We start from the raw sequence: 9,719 nt of genomic DNA on the forward strand, positions 1-9,719 counted from the left end.
CCGGGGCCTAGACCTGCAATCCCTGGCCATGTGACCCTTCCTTCCACAGCTCCAGCAAATCTCCCCTGTGCGCGTCTGGAGCGATGGTGCTGCTAGAGGAGGTTGTGTCGGGTGAGGACAGCTTGCTGCAACATGGCCTGCCTGGCCACATTTAAAGCAAGCCATGACACTGGTTAGGGTATTGACGGCTGCCTGAATAGGTGTCAGCTGTTCCTCCCTTACCACGTGTTTTATCATTCCAGCTAGGTTGGTTCCGGCTGGCAGGGAACGCAGGATCTCTTTGGTGACTGAGTTACACTGCTGGCGAAGGCAGTCGGTCACCACTGATTCTATGGCTGCTACGGGTATTGTGGAGGAATCCAGGGCTGTTTTTAGCCGGTCTACGAAATGTGTGAAGCTTTCACTCTCTCCCTGTTGGATGGTAGACCAAGGTGCTGGTCTGGTTACCACCCCAGAGGCTGCCTTTATAGCCTGTCTGGCTGCCCTAGTTGTTGCTCTGACCTCCTCAGCCCGTAGCTGTGCTGCTTGCTGCTGTGGTGTAGCTACGTCGTCATGCCTCCCCAGCAACCTGGCTAAACTCGAGCCATGAAGTTGTTGCCCCTCGCCCGATGCCTGGGCTAAAGCTGTTGTGCAATTGTCTGTCCATTCTTGTTTAAATACAATCATACCCGCCGCGTCAAAGATCATACGAGCGATTTGTCTAATATCGAAGGGAAGTAAATCGTCATTGCTAAAAAGCCCATCTATTAAAGTAGTAACCACTGCTGAGTTGATTCCTTTTTCTGAAATTGCTTTTGCTATTGTCTGAACCTCTTTTACATTTATTGGTGTATACGTTCGCTGCTGATTTCCCTGGGCCCCTGTAACTCTGACTGGGTAAGCATGAACGCTGGTCATATCCACCCAATCTGCACATGCTATCTTTATTTTGCCCCAGTCTGTAAGCTTATGTTGTGTTTGCTTCCCGGTTTTATTGAAAGCTTTATTCGGTTTCGCTTGAAACCGCGTTAATTCTGCCCTCTCGGCTTCCGAGTCACAGTCTGACTCGGTAAGCTCGGTTGAGCTGACTGAGGAGCTCTCACTTGTCTCCGAGCCGGAAGTTGAATGCCAGTACGCTTCCGGTCTGCTCCGCGTTTTCTCGCGGCTCCGCCCCCGCTCCTCCCCTCGGGGGTGGAGTCGCGCCTCCCCTCGCGAGCGGTGTCGCTCTCGTTCCTCCCCTCTGGAGCGGCCCCGCTCCTCCCCGCGTGGGCGGTGTCGCTCCGCCTCTCGGGGGGGGCGCCGCTCTCGCCCCCCGTGAGTTTCCTGCCCCCTGCGGGGCGGGGTCTCCCCTTTATATGGTGGCGCCGCTGGGCGCGGCTCCCGTTCGGGTGTCCGCCCCCCCGCACTGCCCCGCGCATGCGCGGTAGTGCTCCTTCTCGGCTCCGTGCCGTTCTCGCCGCTGGGCGGCTGGCCCCGCCCCTCTCCCGCGTGGCCCGCGCCATTTTCAAACCCGTATGGCGGCGGTGCGGCTCTGGCGCCGGGTCCGCCGGCCGCCGCCAGCACGGCGCTGCCGGACTCCGCGGCCGCGATACTCTCCGCGCGGCGCGCGTCTGCCATTAAACCTTCCCAGAACGAACGCGAGTCCTGTTCCGCCGTCAGCGTCCCCGAATCGGCGGTTCGCGGTGGGGGGAGGGGAGGGGGCAGCGGCTCCGCGACCCCGGCGGGCTCCTCGGGCGGGCCGGGGCCGGGCGCGCTCCGCGGGGGGTTCAAGGGGTCCCGCAAGGTGGGCTGTGGGGTCGGGGAGTCCCGCGGGCACTGCGGAGGGGTCGGGGGGTCCCCGCGGGGCGCCGGGTGGTCGCGACCCGGGCTCGCGTCCGCGCGCGGGTTCGGGCGGGGAACGCCCGCCTCCCGCGTGTTGCCCCCCCCCTCCGGACTGTTTCCCGGGGCCGTTTGGGTCGCAGCCACGCTCCCGATTTTTGGGGTTGCTAACAGCATGGTCTTCGCTGCTTCCCATGCCTCCTGCTGTTCTGAGGCCTTTTTTAAAGCTTCCTCTGCTTTAGCCCACGCCTTAAGACATTTCCCACTGCCTGTAACCTTTAAATCCTCGGCTAAAGCGAGTGTACATCTCTCCCACACCTCTGAATTTAATATGTCTATGGGACGAGTTATCGTCCTTAGCTCTTGGAGCTTATTAATAGCAAGCTGAAAATGCTTGAAGTCACATCTAATACCCCATTGTAAATTAAAATAACTCACGACTCGGGCTACAGCTTCCATGAGGCTGAGGCGGTCCCCACGCGACTCGGGCCACGACTTCCACGAGACTGGCGGTCCTACACGACTCTGGTCACAACTTCTGCAAGGTTGCGGCGGTCCTCGTAAAACTCAGGCCACAGCTTGTATGGGGCTATGGCGGTTCCAATTCAAACTCAGGCCACAGCTTGTATGAGGCTGTGGCGGTTTCCGGAGGCGTCCCTCCTCGCTGTGGTGGAGTCCAGGACCCCCCGCAGCCGCTGGCCTTGTCCAGGAGACTCCCGATCCCGGGTTCTGTTTCTTTTGTGTTCCCGGGTTTCGGCACCACTTGTTGTAGCGACCTGGTTCTAAGGAAACGCAGCACGACGGCCCAATGCTCTTGGCCGCTCGGGCTAAGGACACGCAGACATCAATGTGATAGACGGTCCAAAGGCCCTTTATTGGTTTTCTCCTCGGTATATATACCCTTGGTCCTTCCCCTACCTTTGGGGTCTGACTTTTACCTTATATGGTTAGTAAGGGGACTGGGTGGAGGCCGTGTTAGGTAGGGTTACAACATTCTTGGGGGGATTACAACATTCTTGGCCTCTTGTCCTGCGGCTATCCTTATCTCTGGGAGTCAGGTGAGGGAGGCCCTATCAGGTTTCCGTGACAGCCCGAAATCTTCCGACCGCCTGTCCCTATTCTCTCTGCCACACCTTGTACTATAACAAACATTAACAAGCTTTAAGGATTTAAGGATAACAATGTAGATGCTTCCCGTGGGGGGTTGTGTTCAGGGTTGCGCTTCTTTTGCTGTTTTCCTCAGGACCAATTTCAAGTCTTTATTGTCTCTGCTGCCTATAGTCCATTTGCTTGCCTCATTTGGGGGTTGTACTGGACCCTTCACTGGACTTGCATGTGTCCACCCCCACTCCTTTGTTCTTCCTGCGGTGTTTGTTGTAAGCAGCACCTGGAAGGGGCCCTCAAAGCGAGCAGTGAGTGGAGAGGTTTTCCATGATTTAATCAATACCCGGTCTCCTGGGTTAATACTACGTATTTTACAGTTCAGTGGGGAAGTTTGGGGAAGGTGTCCCTTTTCCCTTAGTTCTTCCAGGGTTGCTGTTACTGTTTCTAAGTATTTTTGCATTGTCATGCCCCCTTCTAGATGTTCCCTGGGACTGTACAGGGTAAGCAAGAAAGGCAGCCCAAGCAGCATTTCATAAGGAGAGACCCCTAGATCTGTTCTGGCTCTTGTTCTTATTTGTAATAGGGCTAGATGTAAACATTTGACCCAGTTCTATTGGGTTTCTAAGACCAATTTTGTTAAGATATGCTTTAAGGTTTGATTCACCCTCTCGCCCTTCCCAGAACTCTGAGAGTGCCAAGGGGTGTGTAACTCCCACTTTATTCCCAGGGCCCTGATGACTTGTTGCAGAACACTGGATGTAAAGTGGGGGCCACAGTCCAAATCAATAAGATTTACTAGCCCATATCTCAGAAGAATTTCTTCCAAGAGAACTTTTGTCACAGTTTGAGTTTCTTGTGGGGAACACTTCAACCCAGTGGGTTAGGTGGTTAAGTATGACCAATAGGTGTTTATACCCTGGGGCTGGAGTTAATTCAGTAAAATCAACCTGAATATTCTGGAAAGGTCTTATGGCTAATTTCCTCCCTCCTGGAGTTGTTTTTCACATTACCTTTTTGTTGACTTTTTGGCAGGTTAGACATTCTCCTGTGATGGATCTGGCCATTTCATATATTCCTGTCCCCATGCAATATTTCAGGAAATGATCATATATTCATTGTGTTCCCCAGTGAGTTAATTGGTATATCTCTTCCATCACTTTCCTGGTTATTATTCAGTTGAATATTTATCATCCATCTGGGGTCCAGCACTTTCCATCCCCTGTTTTTACTGCTCCCATTTGCTCTATTTCTTTTAGCTCCTTGTCCTTGAAAACTGGAACCCCCTCTTCCTTTATTTTCCCCTGGTCTTTTTTTACCCTTAGGACTATGACTGAGTCCAGCATTTCAAAGGCTGCTTTTTTGGCTGCCCGGTCTGCTAATTTGTTTCCTTGGATTTCAGGGGTATCCCCTTTTTAGTAGCCTTTAATATGGACTGTGGCAATTTCTTTTGGTCCTCTGAGGGATTCAAGTGCTTCCCTATCAGACTTTCATGTGCCAGATTTTTCCCCTTTGAGTTAAGGTATGCCCTCTCTGGCCAGATTTTTCCAAAGGTATGAGCTATCCCAAAGGCATATTGAGAATCCATGGAGATTGTCCCTATATCATCTAATAAATCAAAACCTCTCTTTAGGGCATATACCTCGCAGTTTGTGCAGAGCAATTTGAGGGTAATTTCCCTCTTTCTTTGTTTTCCTCTGCTTCAATAATGGCGTATCCTGATGCCCATTTTCCCATTACTGTTTGGGAGGATCCATCTATATACTGGATCCTTCCATATGGCAAGGGGTCTTCTTCTAGCTCTTCTCTTACATTTGTTTGCATCTCAATTAGCTCTATACAATTATGATCTAAATTTTCCATTTTTGGTTCCCCGGTTAAGAATTGAGCAGGGTTTCAACCTTTTGAGGTGACAGTCTCTAGATTCTTGACATTCATCAGGGTTATTTCATACCTCAGGATTCAGCTGTGTGTTAGCCACTGAGGAGTTTTTGGCTTAACACTGTCCTCAAATAATGGGATGTGTGTACTGAAATCCTTCCATTTAATGTAGGATTTGGAGTGTCTTCTAATAAGGTAGCTGTGGCTGCCACAGCTTGAATACAGGCTGGCCACCCTCTTGCAACCACATTCAATAATTTTGACAGATAAGCCACCAGCTTCCTGCTTCCCCCCCAGCCTTGGGTTATCACTCCATATGCTATCCATTCATTAACATTAACAAACAGATTAAATGGTTTTCTTCAATTAGGCAGACTCAAAACTGGGGTTTTCGTCAATCGAGCCTTTAAGTCTTGGAACCGTTCGGTATCCTCCAGAGTCCAGACTACAGGTTCTGTGCTTGTTAATTTTTCATACAAAAATTTTACAGCTTGAGTATACTGATCAATCCATAATATACAAGAGCCCATTAGACCTATGATCTTTCTTAGTAAAAGTTAGTAATTTCTCCACCTTCACTTTGTGGGAAATTGTGGGGGCAAAAAAGTTCCAAGCAAAACAGGGCTCAGCTCAACTACAGCCCTCAGGTTTTGCATAGAGGATCTATTTAAAAAGCAGTGAAACATCATCCCAGCTGTAACTTTCTGTTGTTAAGGGATGCTTCAAAAAAAACATGCAGAGTGTACTTCAAAGTGGTCCTTAGATGAAAAATTACCCCATTTTGGAGCAAGCTTTAGATACTACAACGATGAATTTAATAACCTATCCTTTACTAGTCAAAACAAGAATTTGTTATCAAGATTCCTGCACAATTACCTTGGTTTACAAAATTCAAGATCCTTTATGCTTCCGTGCACCATCACTGACAACATCCAGACAATAAAAACCATGTTCCCAACTCCCCAGTGGCTGGTTTTTCATGTGAACCATAAATAAAGATTATTAAAAGGGAAAAAATCATTGAAGAGGATATATATTTAGAGAAACCTGCAGGAAAATAGGGGCAATATCAATTGTTTTGACTACAAAATCCACTAAATTATACACATTGTATACAAACATGGAGAGAGATATTAAATAAAAAGAAATTTTAATAAAAAGCACAGCTTATTGTTGGTTCTCTTTTTCCAAAGAAAGGTTCACTTCTTGAAAGCTGTGAGAGACATGTGATTTCTTACCCATTTATAGGGCTAGCTTTGAATTTTTATGTGTTAGACAGTAACTCTTCTGTAACTTTCACACACACGGAAAAAAATATATTTAGTTCCCCAAAACAACGACTTCAAACAAGTTTGCAACCACTCAATACATTCCACACAAAGTGCACACATGGTCAGACTTCCATTTCTCTACAGTTCTGGCCCAGATCAAAAAAAAAAGCAAAACATGCACTGAAATCTGTCAAAGTTTCATCCGAGTTGAAGTACAATTGTGCCGAGTTGCTGTCCGAGGTTTTTTCTCTACTCCCCCGGGCGGGGGAGGAGGCTGCACCAGCCGAGCTGTGGCACAGCAACTGACAGCCGGGGGGGCACTGCCCAGATGCACCGGGGGCGTCCGGGCAGCGCCTCAGCAGGAGGCAGCAGTGATCAGCAAGAAGGCGAAGTAGAAAAGAGGGACCCGAATCAGGGCAAAGTCCAGAGTGCTTTAATGTCTCCAGGGAACGCCAGCCGAGTCGGGACCACGAGGCAGGGGTACAGCCGATTAGAAAGGGACGGAACATAGAACATTTCAACCAATGAGAGAGAACTTGGGAGGGAACAAACTCGTGACAAATATGCCGGCTCGCCAATAGGGAATGCGACAGGGAGGGACCCTTGTTCCCGATCCAGTCACCCACCGAGGAGGGGAGAACTTTCTGGAAATAGGGAAGGGGACAGTGGCTGATGGACAGGAACTCAGGGAGGGATTGACAGAGGGTAACCAGGGGAACAGGGGTGGAGACAAAAAACTGACACTCTCAAAAGGAGGGGTTGCCAGGGGGGGTGGGGGGGGGGGAACCCTAGGACCGAACCGTTATAACTTTAGGGGGAAACGGAAGAAACCAAATGAACCCTGCACCACAACACAATTGCAATAGTCATCAGATATTTAAAGATATTTAAAAGTCATATGCAGTACACAGTTACTTCTTAATTATTTTGTGGAAGATTGCTGATATATTCACTTGATCTTATTTAAGTTAATCCAAATTCCAGTGCACTGATTGTATGCTATAATGTGTATCATTGAAAATATTTCTGAAAAACCTCTGAATTAAAAACAATTTCATCTGGTTTTAAAATGCTTTCACAAAAATGTACACCATGTCCTTGGCTAACAACAACAGTTAAAAGGCATAAAGAAACTGATAACTTTTTTATTATCTATGTGCCCATGAAACAAAAGTGCAGGACATCTGGAACAAGCTGGATACTATCTGAACCTGGGGTTTGGATAAATCCCTCATAGCAAGTGAAGGCACATGAAAACCATGGACCTAAAGACATACCATACTCTGAAATTTTCCAAAATTTTGACGTTGAGAGCTGCATTACAGCCACATACACTGCTTAAAATTCAACAGTCTATGATAAAAAGATGACTTTACACTAAGAAAATTTACTCTTCATGGTAAAACCACAAGTGTTTAATTCCTTAAAATTTACTCTTCATGACAAAACCACAAGTGTTTCATTGACCATATTCTTTGGCTGTGGGTACTTGTCCTTTACCTCTCCTAAAGTTTGTCCCAGCTACCTTCCACAAACTACTACCCCATCATCCCCACCACACAGAGGCAGCCCAGTTGCCCACTGCTAAATAGATATTTATACATAGACAACACGAGGAGAAAGGCCAGTCCACATGCTGTGGTTCTTGTTTCCATGTGAAGTTTAATATGATGATGGTTTCCATTTTTAGAGGGCAATTTTCTGAACTGATAGGCAGATCTGAATCATCTGTAAATAACAGTGTCTTCAGCTTGGCATCAGCTCTCTTCTCTGCAGCACTAACCTTTGTTCTTGCCCTAATGACTTCTCAGCCATAGTTTTCCCCAGACTCTAATAATGCTAAATTTAGATCACAACAGATATTTTTTATTATATTCTCTGGCATCTTTGCACTACAACCATTGCCTTACATTAGCTGCACTTTTTTAGCTCCACTGCTTTTACTCCCATAGCTCTTTTTCCAAGAGTGCTCTAACAACTAATTATGTGAGCTAACAGATAAGAAAAAAGTACTTATTTTTTTCAGACCCTCATGTGAATATAATCATATTGTTAAGTAGATTTTACCTACTTTCATCCACATATTTATTTTGAAAAGTAACTGAAATGGGATAGTTTAGTCTTCATTATCATACAGGATCAAAAACTTAAATACAGCAGATTTTTATTTTAGACTGGAAAATAAAATTTAAAAAAAGGCAAAAAACCCAGCAACAACAACCCAACATGGGAATAAGAAAACACTGGAAATCAAAAATACTCCATAGGCAAATGTAGTGAACCTTAGGAGTTTTTGACACATATTAAATTGTTAAAAAAAATTAAAAAAAGCTTGACCAAAACATTGTTTCCAATTTGTGGAATTAAGTCAGATGCAAAGAGCACTGAAGTCAAAGCTTCTTTTTGACATACTTCAAGGGGCTCTGAATTAGACTGTAAGTAATAACCTGCTTCAACTTTAGTTTCATATTATTTTGTACATTTAAGCTATTCAACATCCACAATTCTTTGATAATGACAGTTCCGCTTTCTTAGGAATGACTGATTTTTAGTCGACATCTGTGTTCCTTCCTAAACCTACCACAGTAAAAGAACTACTTTTCAGCTTGGTCTAACTGGACAATTTTTTTGAGAAAATTATGTAACACAGGCCCAGCATGGAATTCTTTTAACATGAGAGGCCTAAAAATAAGCAAAGTCTTCAGATTTTACAAGGTCCCCTGGGTGCTGTGGTGGGGGGAACAATCATCACTGATGACCTGTAGTAAGACCTGAGCCTACTCAAGCCCATAAACCTGTTGATGGACCTGTTCCCATTTCTCCTCTTCCCACCACAGCCATGCCTGACATGGACAAAGTCCCAGCCAGCACCCACAAGGACACCGTCCCCAAGTGAGGGGAGTGGGGCACGCAGAACTCACCGATTGTGAGGTCACGGGCACATCTCCAGGGAGGCCTGAGGTATAACCATTGCTGTACATCAACATTGCACTCAGAGCTGAGGACAGGATCCCGAGAGGGAGCTTGCCCAAGGCTGCTGAGCGAGTTTTGGTGTCTCTGAGACATCTCTCTTCACTCAAGGAAGGATTGGAAGGCTTTGTCAGGAGGAGAAAGGCCGGCAGTGCTGTGGCACAGACCGTCCAGGCATTCCTCCGTACCCACAATGGTGCAGCAGAACGCTGCTAAGAAGCGTCCCCCTGGCAAGGAGCGAGGTGAGAGCCAAGTCTCCCTCCCCACAGATGGCAGAGGGGGAGCGGCCAAGAGCAGCAGAAAGGGGAAACAGGAGATCCACAGAATCACCCCAGAGTAGAGGCCCTCCTCTCATGGGCCAGAGGAGCCAGGCTGGGCTGTGGGCACCGGCACTTCCCCTGCCCTTTACCCAGCCAGCAGGGCCTTGGGGACAATGCTGCAGGGACATTTCCTGAGCTCTACAAGGTGCTCACTCCCCCTGCCCTCTCTCTCTCTCCCCAATGCACACCGTGTCACCGGGCAGAGGCAGACGCAGAGAGCGGCAGCTGCCTCTCCGGACATGCCAGGCCGGACCAAGCTCGTCGCCGTTCATGGAGACAGCAAGCACAAGACTCGGGCAGCCAGAAAGGAAAACGCATCCGGCTCAACCGCGTGCCACTGCTGCGTGCTGAGACCAGCAGCCCCAGCACCGCCCCTCAG

This window comes from Passer domesticus, chromosome 9, assembly GCF_036417665.1.
Source record: "Passer domesticus isolate bPasDom1 chromosome 9, bPasDom1.hap1, whole genome shotgun sequence".
Classification (NCBI taxonomy): Eukaryota; Metazoa; Chordata; class Aves; order Passeriformes; family Passeridae; genus Passer; species Passer domesticus.